This window comes from Amblyomma maculatum, chromosome 2, assembly GCF_055883805.1.
Source record: "Amblyomma maculatum isolate TAMU_Amacu chromosome 2, ASM5588380v1, whole genome shotgun sequence".
NCBI classification, from domain to species: Eukaryota; Metazoa; Arthropoda; class Arachnida; order Ixodida; family Ixodidae; genus Amblyomma; species Amblyomma maculatum.
In genome coordinates this window covers 87,306,567-87,321,966 of record NC_139345.1, presented here as the reverse complement: position 1 = coordinate 87,321,966, position 15,400 = coordinate 87,306,567, and positions in this window count along the sequence as shown.

Genomic DNA, 15,400 nt, shown 5'->3' with positions numbered 1-15,400 from the left:
GGATACATTCGTATGAGAAATGCAACAGCGAGTTGCAGGTAACAGACGAGCCTAGCTTCTTTCGCAGAAGTCTGCTTTTTCCTACACATTTAATAACTAAAGCAAACAGTGCCTGTTATTAATACCTTTACCAGCTCATTATGAACAATGAGCTTCATATCACTACAGATCAGACCAATTTCTCAGCCTGTCTTACCAACTAGTACAGCAACGAAACAGACTACAGTTTCTCGTTTCCTTAATTGGGCTCAAGCATATGAAAATTTCAACAAACTACGCATAAAAACTTTTTTTCAGCCCTAGTTCTGAGACGTGGTATAACAATAAAATTTATAGTTGAGTCTGATTCTTCGCACCTGAAATGTGTGTTCTTTCTTCACTAATGCCCCTGCACCCGCATGTGCCATTATATGCGATCATTATTATCGCCTATCCTCATATGCTTGATTCTTGATTATGCTTAATTATTGTCGCACGTTCCTTTACTACACACCAATCAGCAATGCTGTGTTAACCCTGTTCGATTACGTTTCTTATTTACTTGTAAACAATTTACTTCTGTGGTCGTCAGTGTAAATCAAATATAATATAATGCTGTTTAATTCTGCACTTTCACATTTCTTACGTTATGAAGCAGCCTTTCCAAATGCCCTTCCGACCCGTTTCTCTATGCGCACTTAGAACATCGCTGTCGAGAACATCGCGTTGAACATCACTCAAGAGCTTTTCGTGATAGAAAGGAAAAAGTATATACAAAAAAAAAACATAAAAAACACTGAAGTTGTACACTCACTAGATCTCCTATCAAGTTTACGTTGATTTTATACTTGGCGACTAAATTTTCTCGAAATCAAATATGAAGATAAACAAAAGCCATTCCTCATTTATAAATATGCTACGCTTGAGATGCTCTTGTAGTCGGTACATTATATCATACAGTTTACTAAATGACGACTCAACTAATTTTGATTAAGCCTTCACTTTCCTAATATATTTGTACAAATAAAGAAAACATTCATTTCGACTAAACTTGCTGAGGCTGCATCCTGCAAAACAAATGGTTTTGATGGCCTATTTTGGCTTTGGTTTCCCGTAGCGGTAGACATAGAATCTCCTGCGTTACCGAGAATGTCACAATGAACGTGGTCGAACTGGAAGAGTTTGAGATATGCGATAACCCTCTTACTCCACCTATGACACTAAAGGTACTATACGCGATGCCTGCTTTCGTACAGGATGTTCCATGTCCGCCGCTATGAACGGGAATGGCTCTGGCGAAACTCTCAAGGTTAGGTCACACCAAACATAAACGTTTCTGTGCCCAGCTCGCCCACTGCACTCCCGAACTATGTACGGGGCCGCGCACATTAGCTCAATACACAACCATCCCGCTGCGGTTACGGGGCCTGGGTGAAGGGGGGGGGGGGGGGGGGTTATACCAAAGGAGGTGGATAAACTTTGTGTCCGCTCTTCCAGCAGCTGAATGCCGCGGTTACAAATACTAATCGGTGTGTGTGTGTGTGTGTGTGTGTGTGTGTGTGTGTGTGTGTGTGTGTGTGTGTGTGTGTGTGTGTGTGTGTGTGTGTGTGTGTGTGTGTGTGTGTGTGTGTGTGTGTGTGTGTGTGTGTGTGTGTGTGTGTGTGTGTGTGTGTGTGTGTGTGTGTGTGTGTGTGTGTGTGTGTGTGTGTGTGTGTGTGTGTGTGTGTGTGTGTGTGTGTGTGTGTGTGTGTGTGTGTGTGTGTGTGTGTGTGTGTGTGTGTGTGTGTGTGTGTGTGTGTGTGTGTGCGTGCGTGCGTGCGTGCGTGCGTGCGTGCGTGCGTGCGTGCGTGCGTGTATGTGTGTGTGTGTGTGTGTGTGTGTGTGTGTGTGTGTGTGTGTGTGTGTGTGTGTGTGTGTGTGTGTGTGTGTGTGTGTGTGTGTGTGTGTGTGTGTGTGTGTGTGTGTGTGTGTGTGTGTGTGTGTGTGTGTGTGTGTGTGTGTGTGTGTGTGTGTGTGTGTGTGTGTGTGCGTGCGTGCGTGTGTGCGTGTGTGTGTGTGTGCGTGCGTGTGTGTGTGTGTGTGCGTGTGCGTGTGTGTTTGTGTGTGAGAGAGAGATTTGGGTGCATATGAGTATCTGCATTTGACAATCATTTGTGAATGCAAAGTTTCGTTTGTATTGATTGGCAATGCGTGGACGATTGCTCCGGCCTGAGCTTGAGAGCACTTTTTACACATACAGGGGAGGCCGAGGGCATGTCTGTTGTATATTCTGTTCTATCTGCTTATCTCTGTCTATTGCTTCTGCTTCACATTTTACAGATTCTCCATTGATGCCCTTCATGCTGCCCTGCATCGACTTCCGTCGTCTTCAGCATCATTTTTCATGCTCAATATTCATATATATCTCTTTTTATAGAGATTTAATGATAATGATGATAATTGGTTCCCAGGAAGAGAGAGGCGCAGTATCTGTCACACTTGTTTCTGTGGACGCCTGAACCAAGCCAGAAGGGGTGGGGGGAAAGTGCGAATGAAAGTAGAAAGAGAGAAAGAGGAGCTGTAGTGCGGCGTTACGGAATAATTTCGACCACCTGGGGATCTTTAACGTGCGCTGGCATCGCACAGAATATTGACACTTCGTTATCTGTGTGATGTCAGCGCACGTTAAAGATTCCCAGGTGGTCGAGCTTTTCTTTTTCATTTTTGGCACCTCCATCATTTTGCATTAAAGCGTTTCCTTCATCAATAAATCCGCTCATGCTAAGATGTTTCAACCAAGCGAACTCGCTGAAACACAATAGGGCCTTACCTGACTGACCATTCCCAAGTTTATTTCCCAATTAGTTTTTTTGTACCAAATGTACCTTTTAGCCAGATAGACCCTATTCTTTTTCTTTAACAGGTTTAAGCCTGTCAAGGTACAGGTTATTACCCATTCGCATTTAGTTTGGGCATTATTTCAACTGACAATGGGCCTTCGAATGGGACTTGGACACGGCTTGAGGGCGAGAAGCTGGTGCTCCATGCCTACCCAACGTCCACTTGGTGGTCAAACTACACACACGTCGCGAGATGCACACGTGTGTTTCAGTAATGTGGAACACTTGTAACAAGAGTACAAATTTTTTTTTCAAGCTTGCATATTTGTCACATTCAGTGCAATATCAAGCACATTATACAAAATTACCACGAAAATAAAATTTCGTTCAAATTAGCATTAATTCGTTTTTCTCCCTCTGCTGACCTCCCTGCTGCAATTCTGACCAAGTTACCTGAGCATGTTCTAAACCCAGTTCGACGGAAGTGTCGTCAAATGGGGATAAACTATATCAGCGGCTATTTCAACTCGGACAGACGATGCTGAGTCTTCAAAAAAAAAACTCTAATTAGCCACTTTTTATGGGAGCTGAGGAGCATATGAGAACGAAGTAATAAGAGATCAAACTAGTGTGCATTAAACAAAACTTCAATTTAGGGAAGCCAGTGGGTCTCCGTGTCCCATAGGAAGAGGTTGCATATGGTCCACATCGCCGCTTCTCTTCGCGTTTGCAGCCTCTAAACCGATTAGGCTAAATCGATTTGCCTGGCTTTTAACCCTCCCTAGTCGCGAAACCTGCACCCATAACCTATGGTCTGCCGTTCCCTGCTTGAACTATCATTCCCACACGAGACAGGCTCAGTCTACACCATTAGGGCCCCATTCGCAGAAGCCGTATTCGGAGGACGGAAAAAGTAACACTTTTAGAATGCAGTTTTCGACCTTCGCCCCCAGCCAACCCTCTTCTGTTTATTTTTGTCTGTTTCCCGTTTTCCTGCCTCCAGGAAAGCAACGATGTCTCCTCTGACCCCGCACGTGTCGGAGACACCCGCGCCCTAAAGATCGTCCTCCCTTTCCCCCGTGATCCTTTTCTCTCCGTTTCCTTATTTTTGCAAGTCTTATAACACGATAAATGTGTTAGCTGCTGACTTTCTACCCCGGCTCGAATCGATTTCTGCGACGGCCCAGCCGCGAGACGAATCCCGGACCACGTTGATCAGATCGCCCGCCGTCCGCCGCCGTATCCGCTGCCTCGCACCCCTTCGCCTTGCTGTGTGGGGCAGCGCCCCCTGAATATGTCACCGACGCTAATCGTTTCGCGAATCTCTTTCGCATCAGTGCTCGGCATGTCTCCCCCACCTTCGAACGGATCCTCGTAAGGTCTAAACGGGATCACGTGGAGGACCCAGAATCCATGTCCTATTTTATTGAGATTTATGCGCTTAGGTAAGAAAAAAAATTGTACCATTGCTAAAATCATTTGCGCCTTTCTGGCGTACATTGCTCACTACTTTTCTATGCACGATACTGAAAGAGTCAAATTAAGAAGGGGCAGAGTACAGAAGCGAATCACGGTAAACCCACCGCTCCCATTTTTTTTTTTAGATTTTGTTAGAATTCGTAATGATAATGCAGTCAAGGGCGTGATGAATGCATAGGTTGGAACATTTACTTCTTCGAAAGTCAGCGACTTTCTGCAGAGATGACGTAGGCGCTGAGTAAGGTGAAAAACGTGTCTCGGTTTCATGTAGACCTTGACACTTCTTTCAAAGCATAGAGGAACAAACATGGAGAAATCCTGCGTATAATCGCGCTCCGTATCAACATGAATGGGTGACAAACGATGCTCTGGTTTAATGTTTATTCCGGACACTTGTAATTCTTGGCGTCTTTTTTGTTGAATCCTTCTCAAAACTGAGAGAGGGCGATAGGATATGCGTGGCAAAGATTACCTACAGATTCAATCTAAGCAATGAGAAAGAATTATAGTATTCAGGTAGCATATAGTTACTCACCTGTATTTCTTGTCGAAATAAAACACGAATTGATTGCTGACTGAAAAGGTGCCAGTTTAGTTAGTTTGGTCTCAACCGCAGTTTCTATGTCAGCTTCGGCATCAACTTGAAAATTATTGCGGTGCGCTGTTTGACCGGGTTTGCCTCGAATAGACTCGATATTTAGACAGATTTGCTCCTTGCAGTGTATACTTAACCGGGGAGGCTGCTTCCTGAGGCAGAACATTCTTTTGTGCTATAGAAAACTATTCCGACTTATGTTTCGAAAAGAATCATCGCTTGAGCTGATGAAACTATACTACACGTGTCTGCACATAATACCGTATACAAATTAAAATCCACTTGAATGAGTTTCTGTCCAACGACTATTTCAAAATGAGCATTTTAAGGACGCCGGCTACTTTTAGCGATTACGTGTAAAAATGTTTTAGGGAACGTAAAGCTGCTACTCATCGACCTTTCTTAATATTGCTACCCGCTGTACGTCGCCTGCCTATCCTCTCCCTGTAACTTTTCTTTCCACCGGCCCCAACATGGGCGCTTACGACATCAGATAGCAACAGCCTCTGCAGAAAAAATTGTTTTTCTTCTTTATTTTTGCTTATTTCTGTAATCCTCTACCGCCACTACAAACGTGCAGACTGAAATAAAAAGGGAAAATTTGTTGACCTTATACGGGATTTTATTTGAAGAGGGGTCACTGCTAACAACGCTTGAAACCGACCTGACTGAATGGTCAGTTCGAATAAAGCCGAAATTTGCAATAAGCAAGTGCGGATCAACCAGGGTCCAATGTATCTCAATTGTAAACATGCGATAGGGCGTTCGCAATCACATTCCTGAAACATCTGCAGCGCTGTTGAGGATTTTAAGCTACTCTTCCGTCGACCTCTGAAGCACTGACTTTTGTACTATGAAACCCCAATGTCTGAAAATCAAATGAACGGTGCGAGTTTCTTCTTTTTTCTTTTTTCATTTATATGCTGTGTGTCGTTTTACGGTCATTACCCGTTTTCGCAAGGTGGATGCGCAATATTGTACAAAAACAGACATGCTGGTGAAACAGAAATGCTTCTTTGTCACACGCAAAAGCATGACTGAAAACAAGAGTCTGCTGTATGAAAATGCGATGTGCCTTGGAACATAAAAATTATCAATGATAGTGATATATACAGTGAATCATCGAGAAACTATACTAACTCACGCCAGCAAGTGAGCACTCATAGTATTACAAACATTCAAAACTCTTTCTTATTTTTCCTTGAGAATTTCTTGAGTTTCTACGCAAATATACACATTAGCACGAGAGGTAGTCCTGTACTTTCTACATTATTTTTTTTTTCGTCAGCCTGATTATACCCACTGCAGGGCGAAGGCCTCTCCCATATTTCTCCACTTAACCCGGTTCTGTGCTAGCTGCATCCACTTGACCCCTGTGAACTTCTTAATCTCATCCGTCCACCTAACTTTCTGCCGCCCCCTGCTACGCTTTCCTTCCCTTGGAATCCAGTTTGTTACCCTCAGCGACCATCGGTTATCCTTTCTTCGCACTACATGCCCTGCCCATGTCCATTTCTTCTTCTTAATTTCCACTAGAATGTCGGTAACTTGAGTTATTTCTCTGACCCACTCTGCACGCTTTCTATCTCTTAATGTTACCCCTACCATTTTTCGTTCCATAGCCCTCTGGGTTGTCCTCAACTTAAGTAGAACTCTCTTTGTTAGCCTCCACGTTTCAGCCCCATAGGTGAGTACAGGCAAGATGCAACTGTTGTATACTTTCCTGCAACTGTTGTATACTTTCCTACATTAATATGCGTTAATAAACCAGAGAATTAATTAATTGGTGCATTTTGTCCCTATTGTTTTCTTTGCTGGTTTACATAGTAAATAAGTATCATTTGGAGGTCACTGAAGGGACAGTTACCTCCATTTTTGCATTTTTAAGGATCCGTTTTATATACAAAAAATTTTTATTTCAAAAGCGTTTGAAAAAACATGAACGCGATTTCAAAAGGTGCATCCTGCTGCAATGGGGACCTGAGGGGCTTGAATGAACGCAATGCGAATGCAAGTAATTTGTTATGAATCGTTAGCTTTCGCGTTCGCGTTTAGAGCGAAGTATCGCCTTGAGAAAACGCAGGATAACGATAGCAATGCAAGCCCCATTATTAAAATGCGAAATTTGAGCCAAAAGGTTAGCCTTATCCCTGAAGTAGAGCTCCTCTCAACCCCCCCCCCCCCCCTCCTCCCCGCTTCCGTCCCTCTCCTCAACCCATGCACTTTCTTTTTTGAGCCAGCCCGAGGTTCAGATGTAAACGATGAAACTCAGGTGGCGCAGTTTGGCAGTGCGGCGTAACGGTGCGTACTGCATTGGCACTGCCCGGCCGGTAAGGTCAGGTAAGCGACCAGTTAGAATAAAAGCCATCACTTCCTCCTGAAATGATATGCAGCGTCTACTGCGCGCTTCTAAACGACTGAATCTGCGCAGATAAGAAAAGCAGTAAACCTTAAGTAAAGCAGATAAGTAAAGCAGTAAAGCAGTAAAAAAAATAAGTAAACCTTGCGAACCGTCAGCCATCTGGTTGCAAAGTTTGTTTTGGGTCGCCTTTACCAAGGGCAAAGAGAACGTGGAGGTTAGGGCTTAAATAAAGGCTGCAAAAACCCACATAGAGTGCATGCCGATTGATCCGGCTACACTGCACGGCTAGAATTATCTCAGCTCTGCTGCCGGCAGCCTCTGCGGCTGCTTTGTAAGGAATAAGCAATTTAAAAAAAGGAGAGGCAGAAGAGAATAAAAAGAGATACTTGCTCACGATTTCTTTCTCATCACTTACTATAAGAAATTATTTGCAATACTGTAGGTATTATAACGACACTTGACCGCCATCTTATATCTAAGAGCGACGGAGAACAGGACAAGAAAGCGGCTAATGTAAAAAGTAACAGCTAGCGCTCTTAAAAAATAACTGTACAAACGTGCTTTGAGATTATTGACAACTACCGAAATGAAGCGAAGGTGTGTGCGCGTTCTAAAGAGGCAGGTACCTACACTGCGGACAGAAGCGGCTTCGAGAAACATTCTTCTGATACATTCCGCATGAAGTGTGCCAGAAGAACCAGGATTATTGATGAAATGAGAAAGTTACGTGGCCAACAGCCTCTGAAAATTGTGTACGTGTTCAAGTGTTACCCGAGCGCGAGCGTGACAGTGAGAAAGGAGGCAAGAAGAAGCTCTTTCTTTTTTCTTTTTTTTTTTCGGACGGCTATGCAAGGTTTGCGCGCTCCACGATGAAACAAGGCTACTTGGCCTAACTGCGTCAATTGCTCTTTGAACGACTGGTCAGCAGACGTGTTCCTAATGCAAAGAGGTAGAGGCAATGATCTTAGGGGAACCCATTTCATTTTTAAAAGCGCTCGTAAACTGAGCGCGTTTGCTAATGCAGATCGCTAGCATTCCGCTCTCAAGACATCTCATTACGCGATCAAACACTCTCAGATCCACAAGATGCCTCCTTCACCTCTCCGGCTGCGCTTTAGACTATATAAACCTCCAAAGTGGGCTTCGGCATGTTGTGACATGGCGGACTACCGCCATTCACCATGCGGGCCTATCGCGTCACGTGGGCGCATTAAAAGCGACGACGCTGCTTGGGTAAATAGTCCGACTAATGGGAAAGCGCGAAGGATAAATGGAATCTCAAGTGTGTTTCAACAGCTGTACTTAGGTTGTTCTTAGGTTGTTCTTAGGTGGCGATCGTATGCGCGCGCTGAGCACAGATGAATGCCTTGACATTCTTAACAAGGAAATCGACTTTACAAACCACTGGTCGACCGTTTTCTGAAAATTTTTAATGACCAAAAAAAAAAAAAAGCTGCGTAGTATTAAAGTGGACTTGTAATAATGACCGTAGTTTTGGTTCATCATCATCATCATCAGCCTGATTATACCCACTGCAGGTCGAAGGCCTCTCCCATATGTCTCCACTTAACCCGATTCTGTGCTAGCTGCATCCACTTGACCCCTGCGAACTTCTTAATCTCATCCGCCCACCTAACTTTCTGCCGCCCCCTGCTACGCTTTCCTCCCCTTGGAATCCAGTTTGTTACCCTCAGCGACCATCGGTTATCCTCTCTTCGCACTACATGTCCTGCCCATGTCCATTTCTTCTTCTTAATTTCCACTAGAATGTCGGTAACTTCAGTTATTTCTCTGACCTACTCTGCACGCTTTCTATCTCTTAATGTTACCCCTACCATTTTTCGTTCCATAGCCCTCTGGGTTGTCCTCAACTTAAGTAGAACTCTCTTGGTTAGCCTCCACGTTTCAGCCCCATAGGTGAGTACAGGCAAGATGCAACTGTTGTATACTTTCCTCTTGAGCGATACCAATAAGCTGCTAGTGATAATCTGCGAGTGCTTGTCAAATGAGCTCCATCCCAATCTTATTCTTCTAGTTATTTTCTTTTCATGGTCTGGATCTGCGGTTACTACCTGTCCTAAGTAGACATATTCGCCTACTACTTCCAGCATTTCGCTACCTAATGTAAACTGCTGTTCCTTCCCGAGGCTGTTGAACATTACCTTAGTCTTCTGCATATTGATTTTCAAGCCTACCTTTCTACTTTTTCTGTCTAGCTCATCAATCATTATTTGCAGTTCATCCCCGAGTTGCTTAGCAAGGCAATGTCATCAGCAAATCGCAGATTACTGAGGTATTCTCCATCTACCCTTACCCCTAACTGCTCCCATTCCAAGTCTCTGAATACTTCCTCTGAACAAGCTGTGAATAGTACTGGGGAGATTGTGTCTCCTTGCCTAACACCTTTCTTTATGGGAATTTTGTTACTTTCTTTATTCAGAACTATGGTTGCTGTGCAGCCACTATATATATCTTCCAGCACTTTCACGTACGGCTCGTCTACCCCATGATTTCGCAATGCCTGCATCACCGCCGAGGTTTCAACTGAGTCAAATGCTTTTTCGTAAGCAATGAATGCTATGTATAAGGGCTGGTTATATTCCGAGCATTTTTCTATCACCTGATTGATGGTATGGATATGATCGATAGTAGAGTACCGTTTCCGAAACCCTGCTTCATCCTTTGCTTGATTGCAGTCTAAGGTTGTCCTGATTCTATTAGCGATTACCTTAGTAAATACCTTATACGTAACAGACAGTAAGCTGATTGGTATGTAATTTTTAAGGTCCTTAGAGTCCCCTTTCTTGTGAATGAGGATAATGTTTGCATTCTTCCATGGTTCCGGTACCGTTGATGACACCAGGCACTGCGCATACAGGGTGGCCAGTTTTTCTAGCACGATATCCCCCCCGTCCTTCAGCAAATCTGTAGTTATCTGATCCTCTCCAGCTGATTTCCCCCTTTTCATAGTTTCTAGTGCTTTCTTGACCTCGTCCTTCGTCACTGGTGGAACGTCTGACTGTTTTTCCCTACCGCCAATCTCATTACGGTCCTGACTACTTTGGCTACTGTAGAGATCTGTATAGAACTCCTCGGCTACTTTGACTATCTTGTCTTTATTAGTGATAACGTTGCCCGCCTTGCCCCTTATCGCATACATCTGGTTCCCCCGGCTTCACAGCAAGTCTTCCCCCGTTCTTCACAGCATGCTCAATTTTCTCCATGTATACTTCCTTATATCGGCCACTTTGCGCTTATTGATTACCTTTGATATCTCGGCCAATTCGATCTGGTCTGTTGGATTGGAAGCTTTCAAGTTTTGGTTACGCACACACTTTTCTGATGGGCTATACCACGCTTGAAAATGCCTCTAGTATACTGGCAGCTAGGCTCGGCAGAATATCAATGCTGGTTTTACTGTTCGAAACGAAGGCCCCCAATGATTTGGACGACGCGTTTCGAGATGCTCAAAAGGAGTGCGTAGAGGTGGGGTGAAAAACAAAAAACTAGCATTCTATCCCGGAGTTGATTTCGATGCCGAGTTGCATGGTGGTGCACTATGGCGTCTATATGTAAATAAATAAATATATATATATATATATATATATATATATATATATATATATATATATATATATATATATATATATATATATATATATATATATATATATATATATATATATATATATATATATATATATATATATATATATATATATATATATATATATATATATATATATATATATATATATATATATATCGCCATTGCACCAAAATGTCCTTCTAGCGTACTATACTGTAAAGCGCCCTTCCTTTATTCTCGCTTTCTCTGAGCGGCGGTTACGAGTGCATATTCCCTCTTTAAGTGCCAGTATATGGATGAAACTCCTCAGCGGGCATAGCTATCACTTAATTGAGTGCCTGTGTTGAAATCTGTCATACTATGAGGGATCTTCTCCATTATGCGTGAAAACAAGCAACTGGAACCAGTCGCAGCTTATCCGCACGTATAGGTTCTTAAAGAAAAGGCATACTTAAGTTGAAGCTAAATTGCATGAATTCATCGGCGAACGCAATCCATGACAATTACCTGCTACGAACTGCATCAAAATTGCGACTGTTTTTGTTAAAGCCGCTTGTCCTTTTGGTCTGATTCCACGCCAGCCTCTAATTTAACTTTACTTTGCTAGCTCGAATCTTATTAATACATCAGTTTGAGTTCACTGGGCACAGACGGAGCACATATAGCCATTTGCTGATAACAGTCAGTCTCCCAATTCCGGTCGGACATTAAGATCAAAAATGAACACGCTTAAATATAGCTAAATACAGGCTCTCAAGAAATAGCCCAAAAATAATGAACGCATACAAGACATCTCACTCGCTGGTGATGTCTCTCAAAAATCTGTTAATTTGGTCTTATTCGCAGAACCAGTGAAGTCAAGCAAGGATAAGTAACCCGCATGTTTCCTTTACTCTTTTATTTTTTTCTTCTTTTCTGCATTGTAGGGGAACACGTGAAGCTCCAACACGCCTGAGCCCTACGCGCAGTTCCACCGGTCCTGTTGTCACCCGCGTGTGCAGTCGCGTTACGACGGCGAACGCGCTTTCATCGACCTTCACGGTGTGGCATTTCCTCTTTTTTTTTTTTTTTTCATTCTCTTCCTCGCTGCCTGTCGACGCCAGTTGCTTTCTTTTGAGACAGCCGCGCTGCCAATCCAAGCCCGCGCGCGCTGACGCATTTCTATTCACTACGGCCTGTATTCTCGAGATAGGCGCGACAGCTTAATAAGGAAACTCCTTTCCCGTGCGAGATAGCAATTTTCTTCCGCCCACGTGCTGGTTATCGCGACTGCGTGGAAGAGGCTACGACACTGACATAGAAAGCGCGAAAAATGCAAGGAGCCGAAACAAGGGCGAGAACAATGTGCAACGGGGACGACAGGAAGAAAGGGAGAAGCGAGGGTGGGTATATTGAAAATGACGTTTCAAACGGACAAATGACTTGGCCCTTGTCGCTTCTACGCGCAGGCAGGTAAAGGGAAAGAGAATATGAGATGTCTCAGTGAAGAAGCTTTGTTTAACATAAAGCGACCATCTTCGACGACTTTCTTCCTTTTCTTAATTTAATTTATTTAGAGTATTCTCCATGCAACATAAAACTGATCACTCTGCAACAGGACAGACAGGTCGCAATAAGTATATGAACACCTACGTATGAATTGTTCACGAAACAAATCTAGCTTAAAATTTAACTGTGAATAAAATGTACATTTCAGTTATTTCAATTACAAAATGAATATTTCAATCGTTAAAAGTGTATATTTCATATGCAGATATCAAGGGGGAAGGGAGAGTTTCCAGCATTTCCCGAATTTATGCATTGAGCACAATTTACGAAGGCATATTTAGGGTATCCTTAACTTGTTTATTAAGTTCAGCTGGTCAGTTTCGTGTTCATAACCGCAATGAAACAGAAGGGACATACGACATGTTACTTGTATAAGAGCCCCGTTACCGTGATTTCACCGTAACGAAAAATGAACCCGAAATAAATCTTCATACCTAGAACTAGCGCTACATACTCTGCACAACGGAATCGCTGGCTAATAATGGCCATGTCATCACCAGCAGTCAGTGCGCGCGCTCAGATCATTCATATGAAACCGAGTGGACCTATTTATTTATATTTATGATGCTGTAACTAGCTTTCATATTCCCGGAAAACATACCGACAGTGTGTTTACTAACTTTGAATGTATTAACAAGCATGGTGCGCTGAAAACGCTAGGGTGCATATGAACAGTCGATCATGCGGTTAGCATAGCTAAATCACGTTTCGTCTTTGGACACCGAAAACCCCGTGGCTAATATCCCTACATATGCAGAATTATCTACAGTGCCGCTCAATCGCCGTGAGTGTAGTTCCTAGACAGTTTATCCTCGCGTATATGATTCGCATCAGATAATTGAAGCTACGGAGTATCTTAAGCTGCTGCCATCTGTCTGCGTTAGATTTCCGACAACTGTTACTTTGAAAACAGACGCCGCATCAGTGAGCTGTGTCAATTCGGCAGCAGTGTGCACACCAAAAGCATTTTATTTAGTTATGGTGCTTTAGCAGCCCTTATTAAGGGCTAATCGGTACCGAAGCCCGGCTTTGTTGTGTGACGGAAGCAGTCAGAAAACCTCAGTTCGGTAAGCGGAACTGTGACGTCATGACAACGGAGAGCACCAGGAGCTGGCGCCAAATTAGAAACGATCTCTTGGTCCACACAGTCGAACAAGAGCATAGAAAAAAAATCATCTTGAATACGGTGTTTGCGGCAGGTTAGGTGATTTTTGTGAATTCCACCGGATAAATTATGATTATAAACAGCGCGAACACGAAGACAAAGGACAAGGTACAAGAAAGCCACAGTACAAGCGCTGTTTATAATCATAATGAATAAGTACCAACTCGCCCAACAAAGAATCTTGGTCCACCGGATTAAGACTTCAATGTGCCGGATTAAGTTAGACTAGGCATATTTAGATAGCTTAGGTTGCTGTAATGGTTGATTTGGTGGATTATGGGGAATTAAGAGTGGATTACATTGTAAGTTGCACTGGTGATTATGATGATTTAAGTTAGATTGTGGACAAACTATGTTACGCTGGATTAAATATGAATAGGGGGAAGCAAGGTTAACTGCGAAATAAAGTGGATTCTGGAGGTTCCGGTTGATTCAGGGTCTCTTGAAAGCTGCACTACATCGCTGGACAGTGACACAAACTAAAGGGTCAAACGAATCTTAAATACGCAACGGATGAAAATTCGTATATATATGGCTGCTGGTTAGCATTCTTGGTTTATTTTAAAGCGCCGGAGTTATACGGCCGTCTGGTGGTTGAGCTGCAACACTGTTGGTGCCGTTGCCGGTGTGACCGAGCGAAAGTGAGTCACGAGCCAAAAAGAATTTCTCAGAAAAAAAAAATGAGCACCGAGCTTAGCAAACCCAGTTCTGGTTAACTACTCAATCATACGATCGGATCAGTGTTATCCTTGTGGGGGAAGAGGGTCCCTCAACCACATAATATGGGAGCGCCTCTTCTCCCCAGGGAGGGCCGTAAATATAGATAACGAAAGAACCTTGGAGTCCCCCTTACGCAGTTCGGACCCTGAGACCCAGCAGGCAGCAATCCAACTGGCCGAGGAGGCCGCCAAAGAACAGCTAGCGCATCCCGGCCAGCATCCAAGGCGGAGCGTCACACTAAATACCACGCAGGCCTAGAGCAGATGGGTGGAGGAGCTGCGAATCATTCCTTTTGGAAATAAAAGTTTAATCCTCTCCCTTGCAACTCCTTCTGGGCAATTATTTTTCTTCCGAGCAATTCTTTTTGCCTCGTGAGGAAAACAATGAGCTTTTTTGAAACTGCAAAACCATCGCTCGAATTCTTTTACTCAATATATCGCTAAAAAAGCTTTACTAGTTGCGGTCATATTTCGGTTAGGGAGTATAGTAATCGTACTTAACTAGCTGCGGTCATATTTCGCTTAAGGAGTATTGTAATCGGACTTAAAATTTTTTTTCTTTCTATTGTGGAAGTTGATTGAAGTCAAACTTGGCATAACGATAATTATTCGTCAAAATTCCAAGCCTACGCAGATGAAACTCGAATAGCACCATCATATGTGGCAAAATATTTGATTATGAAATCTTTGTTTCGTCGAGAGAAGCTGAAAATCTGGCCACTCAACAAGATATTTTGCCTAACCTACCCAACCAAAAGAGCAGTCTCGTACATAACCCTTCGAAACAAACGGGGCAGCCTAGACTCAACAAGGTTGACGACTGAGCACGTTGGTAAGGGTTCAAACTTAACCAGCCAAAGGAAGAGACACAGGAAAGAAGCGGACAGGACAAGGCTGGACTAGCAACTGAATGTTTATTGATCAGAAGAAAACAACGAAGACTCCTTCCGAAAACCATGCACGCGCACAACCCAACCGGTGGAATGGCAGGAAATTGGGAAGAAGATGAAGAAGAAAATTCAAAGCCAATTCAAAGTCAAGGCCTAACTAACGACTTTTCTAATAGATCAAATTCCTTACAATGAAGGCTAACCGACGCTTTAGCCACACACTTGTCCTCAGCTTTAGCAATGTAAAATGCTTCA